We start from the raw sequence: 17,154 nt of genomic DNA on the forward strand, positions 1-17,154 counted from the left end.
AAGTACCATCTTCCCCTTCTCAGGATGGAGTAACTCTCTCGGACAATAAAGCAATTTAAACAGCGCGTAACAGATTAACATGCAACATGGATGGCACACTGCACAGCAGCTCTGAGATCAATATCAGCGCTGCAGATTAGGAGTCTACTTGTCATCTACAGCATGTATGCGTATCTAAAACTACTCTGCTGACCTTTGTACAGAAAATATGGTTTCAGAGACAGTGAAATATTATTGCACTACAACATTTTGCGTTGAGTTTACAAGATAATAAAGACAGAGCTACTTCTTCACACGCAAATGGCTATTAAATAAGGAAAATAAAACTTGACACCCGCCACACAATCAAAAGAAATGATTTATTTGGATGCCAACATCTGTCTTGAGATTGTGGCCAAGTGCTTTTCTGTGCTCATTTAGGACTCTACTTGGAAAGCTTTTCAGTTACATCTACCTAGAGATTTCTCTCTACCGCTTCCCATCTGACAGAAATCACTCAGCTGGGTCTGATGAATAATAGCAAAAGGCAGCTTGTATCAGAGATGATTGAATTACAGATTGTTGAAAGTGCCATAAAGGCTCATTCCAATGACTACATTTAATTTATTTACTATACTGACTACCAGAAGCTAGCAGTCGTTTGATATCTTTATTTCAGAAGGCTAGAAACAAAAGAAATATTAACATTCTTTGTCACTTTCTTACTACTGTACCTAGTAGAGTTTGATAGGCAAAATTAACTTTTAAAAAGAGCGCTGATCCCCTACCCATACCGTGTGCACCTAGGAACCAGAACAGAACGTACCCAAACCAAAGCAGGGCAAGCGGTATTCGGTATGAAGGCAACAATGTCAGATAAGATGAAATTGCACGGAAAGAAAACACATTAGCCTGACAGCCTTTCTAAGTAATGAGGGAAAGGCTTTTGTGAATTGATACATTAACGATTAGCTGTTGTCCTGCGGTCCGGAGGGGAGACCAGCGCCGGGGCGGGGCGCACCGCCGCGCCCCACCGCCTTCCGCCGGGGCGACCGTCGGGACAGACCACCCTGCCCGGGGCGGGGGCACGGCGGTGGCAGCGGCCAGGTGACACCCGGAGAAGCAAGTTGGCCCGGCGGCCGCCTCGGCGCCGGCTCCGGGCAGCGGCGGGGAGCGATGGAGGGATGCGGAGCAGACGGCTCCCCTCTCTCCGGCAGCCGGGGCGGGGGGCGACGGCGGAGCTCCGCGGGGGCGGGGAGCAAGGAGGGCGGCGGGGGGGGGGGGGGCGCGGGCGTCCCCTTTGTCTGTGTCGCCCCTCCCGTAAACGCCCCCACCCCCGCCGGGAGCGCCCCGGGGGCGGGCCCCCGCCCCCCGGCAGTGCGGGCAGAGCCGGCGGGCAGGCGGGCGGCGTTGCAGCCGCCCCCGGAGCATGTGCGCTCCCCCCGCCCGCGCAGCGGGCAGCCCCCCCCGCCCGAGGCGACGCCGCCCGGGCGCGGCTGCGGGCGGCCCCGGAGCGCTGCCTTACCTGGCAACCGGGGCGGGCGCAGCCGGCTCCGTCCTTCAGCCTCTCCCCACGGCGGCAGCTCCCGGGGCGAGGCTGCGGTGCGCGGCGGGGCGCGGGCGGACCGCCCCCGGCACGGCAGGCAGGCTGCCCCAGCCCCCTGCGCTCGGCGGGCTGGCGGCGCGCCGGGCGTTAAGTTTCGGCGGCGGTGGCGGCCGCCGGCGGGCAGGGCAAGGCGAGGCAGGCGGGGCGGCGGAGGCGGCACGGGGGCTGCGCGGCGCCGGGAGCGCCGCCACACTGCAGCGTCTCCAGGAATCCCTCCCGCGAGAGGCAGCCCATCACCCCCGGCCCGCCGCCCTCATTGGCTGCGGGGCGGGGAGACGCGCTCCCGCCGCCAATCGCCCGGCGCCCAGCGAGGGTGGAGCCGCCGCGCCGGCCGCGCCCATCCCGCGGCCGCGGGTCCCTGTCCGCCCCGTCGGGCGGGGCCGGGCGGCGGCGGGCGGGGGGAGGGATGGGGATGGCGAGGATGAGGAGGGTATCCCCGCGCGCGGTGCGCAAGGCTGGCATCCCCGCGCTGCCGCCGGAAGGCACGAGGCGCTGTGCCGCAAGCCCAGCGGCCGTCGGGCGAGCCGGGTGTCCCGGGCGAGGAGCGGCGGTGGCCCTCGCCCGTAGGTGGCGGGGCGGCGGCGACCCCCGGCAGGCGTAGCTGGCACTGTTAGCGAGCCTGGGTGCGCGCCCCCCCCTGTGCCGCCGGCCCGGGCAGTCGCGACCCAGCGGTGAGTCGTAATTGGCTTCTGTGGCTTAGGCGAGAGCAGAGTGTATCCCGTGTTCAGGTAAGGACGTGCAAGGGTTAACCTAATTCCCTTGATCCATCCACTCTGAACTGGAGCTTTGATTAACATTGGTCTGCAAAATGTAACTGTAACAAATTCAATTAAGGGAAGCACATTTCTTCAACTTTTAATTAGATCTACCCTATTTGTCTCATGTTTAATATAACATAAAAAGTTGCTCAGGTTCCAGAGGGAAATGGAAATAGATTTAGATGTAAGCTCAGCTTTTGAAAACACAACAGACTAAAGTTCTTTGTTCCTCAGCATATATTACTGCTGCATTTATACCCTCAAAGAGGATAACAAGCAATATCCCTCAAAGAGGAGGAAAACAATTTTACCTGCACAATTGTAAACATAACAGGGTGGTATTTCTGTGTTTCCCATAAGCTTTAATTGGTTACAGGATGCTGAACATACAGGTTGTAGCCCAGGTTTGATGCACTACTGTACATGATCCTGCTGGATTACAGTTGTTCTAAGAAAACTTGAGAAAGTAGTAATATATTTCACAACCATTTCGTTGGTTTCTGTTATTACACTGACTGAGAGTGAAATTTACCTAAAGTACATCTTAATATAGGTAGCAGATGCTGGCAAAGAGAGGAGCCCGTATGCCATCGTCAGCAGGTTACTGAGAAAGTCACGCAGCCCCCAGGCACATCTCGTAGGTGACTTATTGTGCCTTCAACAGGACTGTATTCTGCCTTTCCCCATCCATACTTTCATGCTGCGATTTGACTCTAAAATTCACATCCCTTTTCCAGTTCAGTTTTTCTGATCGCATTTGTTCTTAGGTCTGTTAGTCAGAATATCAGTTTTTCTTGTATGGGCACATTAGATCATGAGAGGAGAGAAGGAAAGCAAATGCAACAGAAATTACATTGTAAAGCTTTTACTGAGCTACAGAAAGGAGGAACAACCATAATTTAAACTGCATATGCAGAAGTGTCACCTGTGTTCAGATTACTCTATGTGATTTAAAAGGGTTGCTGTTTTCTCTGTCCCAATACAATAGATACCAAGGATTATTTTCTCCAGGATCATTTATCTGGTCAGTTAAAAAACCCACACATTTCAGTGCTAGTAATTATGAGGACTTGATGCTGAGTTCCTAACAGCCACACAGCCAGAAGTCTGTGGGAGTCTGACATTCACAAGGCATGACACATCATATGCTGTCTTAGTGTTTGAGCAAAGACAAGAAACATCACTGAAGCCCAATGGCCCTTCCTTAGTGTGGAGACAGTAAGGAACAGAAATGCTATCTAGTCGTAGTCCTGAAGAGTATACCAACACTTTTGCACTCTGACTGTGGTAGCTCACACATAATTGTTCTGCTATGTTTAAAACAAACAAACAAACAAACAAAAAGCCCCCCAAACCAGATGTCATAGCAGCTGGGGGAGATTTTGCCTATTATTTTCTAAGCTTGATTGTTTGCAATTAAAGAATTGCTGCAAAAGTTGCTTCCTTCAGTTTCTTTCAAGTTCAAAGGTTTATTCATACAGAAAGAGGTTTTCAGTCCTGCAATTTTTATTTCACTACTGCCTTTTCAAGGAAATGGGTAGTTACTATCCAGTCATATGTTAATTATACCAAAGGAAGCTGTGAGGCTTGAGGAATGACATACATATCCTGAATGGACAAGGATGCTCCTGTCTAGAAGAGCTCAGGAGCCATTTGATGAATGCTTGTTGGAGTGGTAGCCAAATGCTAGCCTCTAAAATCATGAAACATGAGATCAATGTATTTGTTATTGTTAACTCTTCCACAGTTGTGTTTAGGGAAGAAGAAAGGATCCTATTATGAGAAAAAGAAGAAACATGCAAATCCAGAAGAAATTCTATTCTAAGACCTATTTTGTTGTTTTGTTTGTCATTTTTTAAAAATTTAATGTGTTTTAATGCATCAGAAGATAATTTTAAATAGTGTCAGCCATTTAGAAGTTCCATCAGGAATCCTACTACATACCATGAAGAACTAGACTCCATTATATTTTTCATATGTCCTGTTTTTGTTTTAGACTTTGACTGAACCAAAGGTACAGGTGCATAAAAAAAAAATAAAAACCAAGACCAGAAATTATTCCTTGTTTGTCTTTTTTATTTTCTACTTTCTGTATATTGTGACTTCAAGGTACAACCTCAATATTAGAAAGTAATATGAGCCATAAAAACTAGATTTTGAAAATGAAAGACTCCTGCTTGATCCATAAAGAAAGAGGAAGCATGGGCCAAAGCCAATGAAACCAATATTCTTGGGCCTATCCTGGCAAGTTTTATGGCATATAAAGGGCAGATGCTAGAATGGCACTCGCTGAACTGAGGCTAATTCAGGAGCAACAGCAGTTGTTACACATAAAAAAAGCAATCAGGTCTCTGACTTTTTTCCTTTTGTAGGTCACCCTTTGTGTGACCAAGTATCACAACTGCCACAAATAGATGTACAAGATGGGAATTCAGATAAATAATGAGAGCAAATCACTGGCAGGTAAATAAGTAAATAAAACTGGTGGCATGTCAATTTACTTACCAGGTAGATCTGTAAACTAACTGAACTGGCTTTGTGTGGCACAAGGTTGCAGATCCCTGTCTTTAACAGAAAAATGCTTTTATTTTGTTCTTCTTTATCATGTAATTTACTCCTGTTTATGCTTTTATTTGGTCTTTTTCATCCTCAAGTTTTTACTTTTTAGAGAAGTTCTTTTATGAGAAGATAAAGGAATTGGGTTTTGCTTAGGGAAATGGAACAGCTTTTAAAATTAGGTTCCGATTGCTGTAGTTTAAGAACGTGTTTCTGAAATTTCTTCTAACATATTAAATTTCTGTTCTTGATTGTTTTGGTGTTTTTTCCAGTTGACTGGGAATCCAAGAGCTGGTCTGTATAGCTGAGAATTAAATGCTTGGAATCCCATTTGGGTGTTCTGTTGTCACACTCTTGGTTTCAGTAAAGTTTACGTAATACCTACTGAGTGGTGATGATGCACTTAGAATGAAAGACATGAAAGCAGAGAGAGAAAGCTACGTCCCCAAAGTGACAATTGACCTTCAGTAAAATTAATAAATCCTGGAGTAACTATTCAACTATACACAACTAATGGAAGTGTTACATGAAGCAAATCATCTTTGAAGATGATTTTTCTAACAATGTGTGTGATAATCATTTGGGTAGAGAGAGTGGAGAATAAGTGTTGGGGTTTTGTGGTTTTAATCATAGCTAAAAATCAAAGGGTAAAATCAAAGAACTTGTTAGTCCATTCACTGATGTTTGTCTCAGTTTGTCATCTGATTTCATTGTTTTCTTCTGTTTGATCTGTACACATCTGCTGCTGCTTCTAAGTTGATTAGGCAGAGATGGTCTCTTTTAGTCTGCATTTGTATAGCAGCTGACACTGAGAGCTCCTGCTTTGTGCCCAGGGCTCCTGGACACTGTGGCAGCAGAAATGAAAATGAAAACAGAAGTACTCTGAGGGGGTGCTCAAGTGTAGCCAAACCAACTTGCATATGCTTTGCACAGATGTCAGCTATGTAATGTGTGAAGTGATCTGAGTCAGTGTCAGTCTGTTCCCCTGTAGATGGTGCCCCTAGTTCAGGGATTCTCTTTTGGGTTGTCAGATCTGCATCCCTAATCCCCCTCCCCTCTTTCAAAGTCAGTTTTTGCCAAAGAGGTGCTCAGGATGGTACTCCAGAAAAAAATGTTTTTCAGTGAGGGTAAGATGAGCTGGACTGAAGTCCCAGTTCTCTTTTCAGAGAGAAAACACAATCTGCTATATAAAATGACAAACTACTGAACTCTTAGCTTCCAGAACACCCAGATATTATCAATCTCCTTACCTTATGGCTTCCTTCGTGTAAAATTTCTAATCCACAGTTAGTATATGCATTACATGGATGACTGTGTAATAAAAAGAATGTGAAATGGCATTTCTAATTTAATTTTGAGGAGTGACCTTGCAAAGCAGGTGGGAGATCTGTGTAATGGCAGTCAGTGTTACCTCTGAGGAGAGGATCGAGACTTAAACAATGTTTTTTCAAATCAGTATGTATGATTATCACAATGTGCATAAGAGAGCACATTCCATGTCCCCAATACAAATTAAGCTTAACTCTGTATGGAGAGGCTCAAATGAATTGACTTCTAAGTGCAAAATATGCTTATATTTACACCAACTGTGGAGTGGAGTGAGAGTGAATAAGTATCACACTATAACACTGAAATAGAGGTAAAATCTTAAGGCTCCAGGCTTCCTAGACTTCATGCCTCTAATTTGAGATGTCCATGAAATCTTCACTTTGCAGCAGACATACAGCAAAAATGGCCCAGGAAGCCAGCCCAGCCATAAAGCATGGTAAGTTCTACCATCTAACTAAGCAGAGTAGGCCAAGAATTTCCAAGTGAATTAAAAATGGGATAGAGTTACTAAAGAACTAATTAATGTATTTTAAATTTCAGAAAATACTTCTGAATATTAGTAGCATGATAAATAATTCTCAAGGGAGTTTGTTTTCATTTAGCTCACATTGTCATTTCATTCAAAGTAAAATTACCTTAGTATTTGAATTTAAAATGTCAAATCAAGAAATTGTACTATTTTTTTACAGTAATCATTATTTCATAATAATTTATGTCTGTTTAAAAAATGTATTCACTTCTTTTACAAGAATGCAGTCACTGTACATTCTGATGTCTAGACTTTTATTGAGCTTAAAAGCTTGCAAACCACATTCATAAATGAACTGAAAATTATGCCTCATTAATATAATTAGTAGAAAAGTTTTTTGAATTTTGCTTTCTTCATAGCAATATCTTAGCCAGTATACCATATGGTAAGCTAGCATTTACTCTGGCAACTCTGTCTGTCAGAAACACCATTTTGTTTACAAACTAAAAGAATTGTTTTGTTTGCCTTATTGCTTTTTCTATAGCATATGCCATAGCCTTCAAATTGTGTGAGTATAAATTAGAAGGAAATAGAGCTCTCCAACTGTGTTGTTAAGATGATAAGGTCAATAGTAATGTCTCTTCTGCAAACCTTGATAGATATTTATCCAGGTCAAAGCTGAATTTTTATTCATTACAATATGTTGTGAAAAGAAGGCCTTTCTTGCTTTTTAAAAAATTTAGGCAAAGAAAAATAAATCCTACCCAGTGAACCTAATTCTCCTCACAGTTAGGTATAAATTTGTAGTGAGACCTGCTGTCTTAAAAGCACAGTTTTTAAGACAGTTATCTTCTATAAATCAAACTGCCTCAAAGTCCTAAAGAAGTTAATGTAGCAATGCATTTTAATTCAAGTGCTGAATTTAAATACTAAGTTTTAAGGTAACAGAAACTCCAGTTGTACTCTGAGGACATACTTTCTTCTTTACTCAATAGTTCCTACTTAGTCTGGGGCAAGGTCATCTTCCCTAGCTGCTTATAAATCTGTATTGAGAATCCCCTATCACCTTGCTAGGCTTTTTGCCTATGATCTCTTCACTTGCCAGTCCTTTTCCCTTCCTCTCAGTCCTTTCTGTTCATCTGAGAATATATTTTGGGATAACATTGCCAGTCCACTGTGAAATGGTCTGAACAGTCACAGTCATCCTCTTCAGCCTGATGTTCCATGCATTCCTGCAAGAGCCAGGACTGGTTCTTTTCTGTTAGGGATGGAGGTGAAGTCTGCAGTCAGAATTATGACAGATGATCAGGTACAGTAATAAAGTGGCTCCTTGCTGAGGAATGGAAAGGTCATTAAGTCATTGGTTCGTTTTCATTCTTGTTTGTATGTGAACAGAAGTAGCTACTAAGGAATGATGCTTCCTGGATAAAAACAAAATAAATTACAGGAAAAGAAAAGAATAAAGAACATACTAAAAAGCAATTTAGGATGGGGATAATAAAGGTTATCACTGGAAGCTTGTCTTTGCCCACACTGAGATTGGACTAAGAGCTTGCTAACTTGAGCTCAGTAATTTGATCCTAGGGAGAAGTTCAGCCCAAAGGAGTATTTGGTACTAATTAGTTTAAGGATTTTGGCTAATATCTCCTTGTCCTTTAGTGTGGATTTTCAAAGAAATGGTGATTTCATATGGTCTTTGATGTTGGAACTCTAAATTAAAATGTTCTTTCTGAAGATGAGAGCCTAGATTAAGTTATTCTGGGACTTCGAGTGGACTCCTTCATTCCTTCCCTTCTCCCTTCTGCTGGAATCTATGGCCTACACTTTCCCACCATAATCACAGAAAGGCATTATCATCATTATTCCCTCATAAATACAAAGGTACCTGCAGAATAACCTCGGGGATTTTTTGGAGCACCAGTCATTCATCCTAAATTTAAAAAGACCTGTTCAATGCTAAGACCTGTTTTTTTATTAGCTTTCTCTTCAGTTTGGCTTTTCTTCTGAAAATTATTAAGCTTTATCTCTGACCTAACTTTTTTTTATTAAGGAAACCAGTCATGCCATTTTCATCATACAAGAGTTCATAAAAATGTTTACATTTGACTTTTTCCAGGAGATTTTTATTAGTTTTCTTTCCATTCTACTCTTATTTAAATAGAACTAGTTTAATTTTTTTCCTGCAGTCACTTCTAAAAAATCCTTGATCGTTTTCTTTTGAGGAAAAAAGGTTATTTGCCAAAGTTATTTATATAATTGCCAGTTTAATTACAATCTAATGATTCATTTACTGTGACATACTGTACTCTGCAAACTGACCTGTGATAGATGGTAGCAGGCACAGTGGCAACAGATTCACCTGTGTATGAAGCTGGGCAGGCTCAAACTGTTGTCAGCACACCTGCCCTGAAAAACCACACCAGCCCTCTAGTGATGATCAGAACATGAAAAATTCTCTGACCAAGACTATTTGATGGTTTTTACACTCCCAGTTTTTACCATGGATGCATAGTCCACTGACTCTCTGTGCTGCCTATATGTTGGTAAACACATTCAGTGGCTGTCCTAAAAAGGCATCTCAGAGCATGAGATGAGACTAGCTGCAGAGACTAGCTGATGCTTTTGGCATATTTTGTCTCACTTCACTATGGATGCTGTCATGTATCCGATGTCTGCTTACAAGGATCTCAGAAATCTATGTACCTTTCTAGAAGGACCTCCAGCAAGGAGGAAGTAATGCCAGACTACAGAGAACTGTATTTTTAGTATGCAGAGGAGCCACCTGAGGTTCTCTTCCTATTTCTTCTGCTGGTTAGAGAGTTCTGTGAGAAAAAAAAGATTTTATGCCTTCGCATGCTAAATTTCATGGCCATGAAGGTTTGCTGCTAATGACATATAGTCGTGTATCTATAAAGTAATGAGGTTATGAGAGACTTTTAGGGGTCATCTCTTCTACCCCCATGCTCAAAGCTGATCCTGATAGAACAGGTTCCTCAGGGCTTTGTTTGACAAAGGTTTTTAAGTCAGGTGGCCCTCAAGACCTCCTCATAATGCACCAGATGTGGTTTTACAAGTACTGAATAAGGAGATAGATTTCTTGCTTTGACCTCCTGGGTCTTCTCTTGCTGACACTGCCAAGAACATAGTTGGCCAGTTTTGCTGCAACACCATACTGCTGATTCACGTTCATGACTCAGAAGCACAGCTATACATTGAGAAATTGAAAGGCTGTGCATATGCATGTCCATCCTTGATCAGAATCAGCCAAAATGGGTCAGCTTCCCACAATTCCTTCAGGAATTTGGTGTCAAGGAGTCCATGAACCAACCTGTGAGGGGCCACAGCCATCCCTCCTGATAGAGAGCTGTGTCTCCTAGGGTGGTGGTCTACTGGTCATGTGAACACCATTTATTACTTTAAAAAGTTGGGGAATCTCCTGTGGGGGGAGTATTGGGATTCTTCTGAAACCATACCATTATGGATGATATACATGAGGTCTGTGAGCAAATTTATGATCTTGACAGTAGATTCTCTTAGCTCAACTAATGATCAGGAGTGACTAACCTTGAAAGGGTAATGACATCCTTCTGAGATCTGGAGCTTCAGAGAAGTACACCAAACACTTGGCAAATGCAATTATTCTTGTCCTGAAATTCACCATCATCCTGAAAATCTGCTTTAAGCTGTTCCAGGCCTGGAGATGGATGTTTTTCCACTATCTGAAATTAATTTAATTTGTCCAAAGTTTCCAGACAGGAAAGAACAGATTGCACTCATGCAGCTACAGTCCAGTCTATCCTGGTAGGAGGTTAGGATTTGCTTAAAAGATTTTGTCCTTGTTCTTCAGGTAGAAGAGTGGAAATGAATGACCACTCACTTACAGGATGTCTGCAGAGCAGATTTAGATTGTTATAATGCTCTATGGGCTTTGGGAAGGAGAGAGCTGCCCCTGTATTTGGGACAGTTACAGCATTGTTTGAAACAGAAATTGAGGGTCAATAAATGCAAAATAATGGTCTATAATTATCTATAACCTCTAAGGAGATATTGTATTGAGGGAAAACCAATCTGGGACACAATCTGCAGACTGCAGCAAAGTGGATGCAGCTCAAGTGTGCACCAAATACAGACTTAGTCTATGAATCACCTTTGCAAAGTATATCAGGTACACTTATACAACACTTCATGTAGCTCTAGATTTTTAATTCAGCTTTTCATCTTCATTCATATAATCCAGCCTTGGAGTAGATATCTCAGGACCTTTTCCTTGCTTACTTTTTGAGCCCTCTCATTATACATTAGCGACTTCCTTTCCAAGCAGTCATGCAGAGATTCGCTCTGAGATGGGATAATGGTACTTATGTTTCTACAATTAAGTGTTATAAGCTCTATGATAACTTATATACTTACCTCTATTACAGCAGTAGGAAAGCCTATATAGTAGTAATAAAGCTAGTATAAAGCAGTAAAGGTAATATAGCAGTATTAGAAATGAAATTAATTAATATAAAAGTAAAGTAATCCGTGTATTTTCTAAAATAAACAGAAACAGTATATAAAGTAAAATAAAACAATAAATTAATTAGCAAGCTAGTATAGCTGTAATAGTGTAGTATTAAAGATATATACTATAGCAGTAAAGGATATAGTAAATTTTACCATGAGGCTACTCTAGTAGTAGTAAAGCTAGTATAGCAATTAAGAGACTTCTCTTGGCATGGAGAGTGAGTTTAAAGTTTGTTTTGGAACTGGGGTTTGTACTGTCTGGAAAAAATGAAAAAGGCTCTTTCTGATATTATTCTTTTTAACTTCAAGGGGTTGCTGGAATACCCTGAAGCAACCTGAAAATATGCAAAATTCTTTCACTTTCACAGTAAGAACTACATTTTTAATACAGTTTCAGTAACAATTCCTCCTATAATACTTTTTCTGCAGAAAAGTATGAATGTTTATTCTTCTAATTAAAAAATATATCTAATGCATGTTTTCATGATAGAAAGTATAGCAGAGTAATCTTTGCCTTCAGGTCATAACACTTGAGCCAGAACTGGAGAGTTGACTGAACTGAAATTCTCCTAATAAGCCACAGAAAAGTGACTAATACAATGATAATCTCTGCAGCTCTTGCTGGAACCATCAGCACTATCTGAGACTGAATATTATTACTATTCATCATCAATATCCTCTGCCTCAGGATGTCATTTCTAAGGTGATTTTCTCATCACTATTTTTTTTTTCATTTTTGGTTTCTTATCTTGTCGTCTTTATCCTTGCCATATATTTATAGCTTCCACAAAGGAACTGTAATTAAACCTTTTCTTTGCTCTCTGCCTTCAGCCTCTAATGCATTGTATAATGTTATAGTCCTAAAGTAGAAGAGTAAGAATCCACTAATGTAAACTTTTGGGAAGGTTTCCAAAAGTACATTCTGATTTGAATAATGTAATAAATTACACTGACATACAGTTAAGCTTCTAATGGCGTACTAAGATCTTTCCACAGATATAACAGAAATATGGGACTTTTGTGACTTAGAATTTCTAAAATGGAGCTCTTAGTGAAAGAACACAGGTAATCTGAAGTCTAAGAATGCCTATGATCAAAACTGAACATCCATTTTCTATTGGTATCTAAATGTAGGTTTAATGGCTTAAATAAAGGTCATTCTGATATTTTCTGGCCTTTATTCTTCCTAGTGTGAGAAAGATGTTTGGGTATGGTAGTACAGGGGTTCTGTTTACCTTTTTTATATTCTTTTCCTTTCCATGTCTTGTTTCTGTTTAGCTGTATCATTTTAGTCCAAGTTCTCTAAAGTTCTTCCCCTATTTTTCCTTCTCTAACCCTGTTTGTAATATTTAAATTGCATTTGAACTAGACTTTCTATATCTGACTTGCTATATACAGATTGAATTATTTAGCCTGAATTTTCCATTATGAAACTCCTCAAAAATCCATTGCTCATAAGATGACTGACAGTTTTGGGACATGTTCTTATTGTTTTCTATTTGGACATTTTACTGGTCTCAAGGCAGATTTAATAGAACCCACATTTCTCCAATTAGAACTAATTTAGGAGTGGAAAGCTAGTTTGATCTTTGACTATCCTATCTTCTCAAGTTCAAACCCCTCAGTTAAATGCTCTAATCTTCTTCTGATTCCTTGATGGCATTGACCCCAAGAATGCAGGCCCTTCACTTGGAACATCCTATTCTAGCAGCCTACTTTAATGTCAGCCTGGCTACTCAGAAGCTGTGGAATATATTGAGTGTATGGCTACTCAGGAGCTGCTGAATCTCAGGTTTCTCTTTGCAAATTGCCTCTATATTTTTGATATCCCTTGACAGATACCTGTTAATGCATTATTCAGCTTTAACCCAACGCTTATAGTAAAAATATAACACAATTTTTAAGCCTTTATTATTATAATTTGCTTTAAATAAAACTTACTGCTTTTTAAAAAAATTGAAGAAGCTCAGATGTAAATGGGCACAAAACTGCTGCTTGTAGCAGCAAAAAGCTGCTAGTGGTTTCACTTGTTTTCACATCTCAAGGATTCAGGTTGGCTCTTACCTTGGCAGAACCAGTTGGCTGTTAAAACTAAGGCAGATTTGAAACCTGCTAAAAACCAGAGATGTGTGCTCTGAGAAAGGTCATCATGCAGTGGGAAACAGAGCCACAGTTTTCCACAGTGTCAAATCTACCTAAGAACAGAGATCCAAGGTGCTTTAATGGATGCTCAGTCTCTCTTAGTTGAAGAAAGCCAATCTGTAAATGACAGATTCCCAGTGGAACTGTGCTGGAAATACAAGATAGTAGGGATGTGGAGGAGGACACTGAAGACTCTGTAAATTCAGATTACCATATTATAGCTGTGTCTGTGCTAGGATGCCCTGACTAAAATGGTTTTTATTGAGGTTCTGTTTGTATGGTGTAGGTAGGGCTCCAGGTCATAAACTGTTCTCCTGCTTCTGGGCTTGAGAAAGTGAGCCTAAACCCATCCATTAGCCAGGGTCTTGACTGAGAGATCACATTCACATCAGGTCTGTGACCTCTTCAGACTGTGTCTGCTGTGGCAGATGTAACAGGAATACCAATCAGGAAAGATTTTTAAAAGTTTTAAAAACTGATTTGTGTGAAACCTGTCCCAGCACTCTCAGTAGCTCCCACATGGAGTAGAATCATATAGCATCCTGCTTATAAAACAAACTCTCAGATGTTTCCTGTTATTAAAATGCTAGTGATGTTATAGCACTAGAACACATTTAGCATAATTGTTTTGTATTGGCATCCATAATTTCTGATGTCAGTTCTGCATATCCTTGTTTTTGATTCCACCACAATTTCAGTCTTCTACCATTTTTGTTCTTCCAATAATTCATTCAAGCTTGCAGTTTGAAAGTCCATCTGCTTATTTTAAAAGCAGATCTTTCTCTTTCCAATCAGGAAAAGAAACAGCAGAATCAACATAATGTAGCTGGAATTCAGGTAATTGCACATATATTTACAGAATGCAGATGTGTTCCTTTTCACAGTCAAAATTTGTAAGCCAGTTTAATAATGACTGCCCCCAAAACATGCATGCTATCATTGCAGGAAACGAGCTGTTTTTTGAACAAATTATGTGGAATGATGCAACAGACATGAGTCATGCAGATTAAACTTTATTCCAAATTAGCAATTACCACATTTTATTAATTGGTAATATTTCAAATGCACAGTTTTACAGGACCAGTAGACATTGGTATTGTAATTTGCCCATAGTAAAACAACAAATAGAAACAAATATTCTGAAATTCTGCTTCAGAAAATTCATTTTCTCTTGGCATTGAGCACTCTTCTCAGCTCTACTCTGAGCCTTGGGATTTTGTGAACATTTCAGATTTGTTTTTTCACTTGTTTTACATTTGCAGCTAGCTTAAAAACATTATGCAGTAAAGCTTGAAAAAACCAGCACCCAAGTGTCAAATAACACAGACAAAGTGCAATCCCCAAATTCATGTAATTTTCTAAATTTAATTTTCAAGCCAGTCTTTTAGGATTTGAATTTCTTTTTAAATAGTTGCAGTACTAAAGATTCTCAAATTCTCATCAATCTAGTCACAATACCAATACACAAGAATTGATGTTACTTGAACTTATAACAAATCATTATTAGAAAGGAAGGATGAACAAAAAGTCATTTGGCATGAATCAGCCATGTATTTTGGCATATGCTAAAGTAGCAGTATTGCTTTATTACAAAGATTAATTTTTAAATTCAGTTGAATGCCAGAAGGCCAATTTTTATGTTTCTCTCAAGAAAAAATCTGTAAGATTTTCTTCTATACCTTTCCTGTTATATCTCAGTAAACGTTGTCGCAGACATCTTTTGTGAAAATCCTTTTCTTTAGGATTTTTCCTGCTGAGAAGCTGAGAGGTTTCAGCAACAAAATGTAAACAGTGGTTATCTGCTGCTGTGGAATGCAACAGGTGCATCCGTGATTGGCCCATCTTGGATGTTTACAATTAATGGCCAACCACAGCCCAGTTAGCTTGGACTCTGTCTGAGACACAAACCTTTGTTATTCATTCCATTCTATTCTTAGCTTAGATAGCCTTCTGAGATGAAACTTTTTCCTTCTATTCTTTTTAGTATAGTTATAATGTAATGTATATCATAAAATAATAAATCAAGCCTTCTGAAATATGGAGTCAGATCTACATCTCTTCCCTCATTCTGAAAACCCCTGTGAACACTGTCACAAAACGTGGCTGCTTTCTGGTGGTTTAGAGCTCCAGTGCTCTCCCTCGTTTGAGGTTTTCTTCTCCAGTTGAGTAACCTGTTCTTGTGTCCCTAACTGTTTGGATTCTCATGACATTCGTTTGGTCTAGAATTCATGCATTTCTAATGATCTACACAGAATCTGTAAAATACAGTGGACAGGACTATAGGTGTTTTCATATCCTTGGGTTTGCATATATCTGTAATGGCTCTTAACCATTTGCTTAATCTTTGCAATTTCCACTGTTTCACTTTGCCACAAGTTACCTATGAGTTGAGCTGGAAAACAGGCAGGATTAGATATTTATATTGTTTTGTATCTGAATAATGTAGGAGAGATGAAAGAAGCTCTTACTATTTTCCAAGTATTGTCCTTCTTCACTGTAACCAAATTATATTATCTCATTAACAAATTTAACCTCTTTCACTTTGAGATGACTAGAATGCAAAATTCTTCCATCGATGTAGATGATTTGCTCAAAAGATTAAATTGGTCTTTCTGAGGAAAGCAAATGCATCAGCACATCTGTACTCAAAGGATCAAAGCAGCAGGTATGTCTCCTTAATGAATGATTTTGAAACTTCTAGACAAAAAAAAATCCCAGTGCAATTAAAAGGAATGCTGGAAGTATAGAAAACAAAAGGGTGCTTATACCAATATACATCAGAAAGTGTAAGAATAAGAAGATGAGAAAAAAGCTAGAAGAGAAAGCTTTGCTGGCTACAATAGACATCAAGGGTCTTGAGCCTAAACTGGGCTCTGATGGGTTTCTGGCTGTAAATGCAGTTTTCCAGATTGAACCTGACTTTGATAACTCAGTGAATTAATAATCAGCTCCTTCTCTGATCAGGTGTTTGCTGGTGAGCAGAAAGCCTATTGGCCTTGTAAGCAGGACAGGTATTCAACCAGGAATGCTGTAGAGATATTTTTAAAAGGGAAGTTTTTGTTTCCTTTCCAAATAGGACTTTATTTTGGCTTATCTACCTTTATCTCTAATCCCATGCCATTCTCCTCTTTTACCCTTCCCATTTTCCTTCTTTGAAATAATCTTTTGTTAGTGTAGCTCCCCAAAATATTCTTGATTCATTGATGTTGGCAGAAAATGCTGATCTGTTTTAATCAAATTCTATAGGAATGTATTTGTTTCACTGAAACAGCTGAAAGCAATTATGGGCTCCAATTCTGAATCCCTGTATCAAAATTAAAATTTTAAAAAAATCCCAGGAGCTTTTCTAGCTACTAGGTTTTAAGTTAGTGTCACTCTCTTGGGAATTGAGGCTGCAAGTTCAAGTCCCTGTTGCATCCAATTTGGAACTGGAATTGGAACAGAAAATTAGATCTAGGTCATCTGCATTTCAGGCAAGTATCCTGCTCAGCAAGTCAAGAAGTCAGCATCCCTTATCCAACAAATGTTTTTCATTTAATGAAGTCTTGAATAGGAGGGATTTAGCCTCTTCCATACTATGCAGAGGAGACACTGGCACTCCATGGTCCCCTTCCTGTCCTGAGCCATGTGGCAGTTCCAGGAAAAGACTCAGTTTCAATAGACCCATTCTTTTCTAGTAAGTGACTATCAAAAGCCTTGCTAAAAAGAACTTTAACACTCCAGCTGGCACTCCTGTGAAGTCCTGGGCTGCCACTCTCTCTGGCACTGCAGAGATGTTCTGTCTTGTCCAGAGATAAAGGCGGGAAACA

At 40.4% G+C, this 17,154-nt stretch overlaps 1 protein-coding gene and 1 long non-coding RNA gene across 10 annotated transcripts in view; one reads left to right on the plus strand and one right to left on the minus strand.

Annotated features, from left to right (window-relative positions):
* SYT1 (synaptotagmin 1) overlaps positions 1 to 1,824 on the minus strand; it is a 335,078-nt gene extending 333,254 nt beyond the window's left edge. For 2 of the 3 annotated variants that reach the window (XM_071423366.1, XM_071423364.1), the window contains exon 1: positions 1,505 to 1,822. The gene's annotated coding sequence lies outside the window, so the exon portion shown is untranslated. Of the gene's footprint in view, positions 1 to 1,504 lie in introns of all 3 variants that reach the window. The other variant, XM_071423367.1, reaches the window with a different exon arrangement.
* Positions 1,825 to 1,843: 19 nt separating this feature from the next.
* Positions 1,844 to 17,154, plus strand: part of LOC139588251 (uncharacterized) — a 92,556-nt gene continuing 77,245 nt past the window's right edge. For 3 of the 7 annotated variants that reach the window (XR_011678598.1, XR_011678600.1, XR_011678601.1), the window contains exon 1: positions 1,857 to 2,313. This is a non-coding gene — a long non-coding RNA (uncharacterized lncRNA). Of the gene's footprint in view, positions 2,314 to 17,154 lie in introns of all 7 variants that reach the window. The other 4 variants (XR_011678597.1, XR_011678602.1, XR_011678599.1 and 1 more) reach the window with 4 other exon arrangements.

This window comes from Agelaius tricolor, unplaced genomic scaffold (genome assembly GCF_023055355.1).
Source record: "Agelaius tricolor isolate 1412-34295 unplaced genomic scaffold, bAgeTri1.0.p SCAF_3, whole genome shotgun sequence".
Classification (NCBI taxonomy): Eukaryota; Metazoa; Chordata; class Aves; order Passeriformes; family Icteridae; genus Agelaius; species Agelaius tricolor.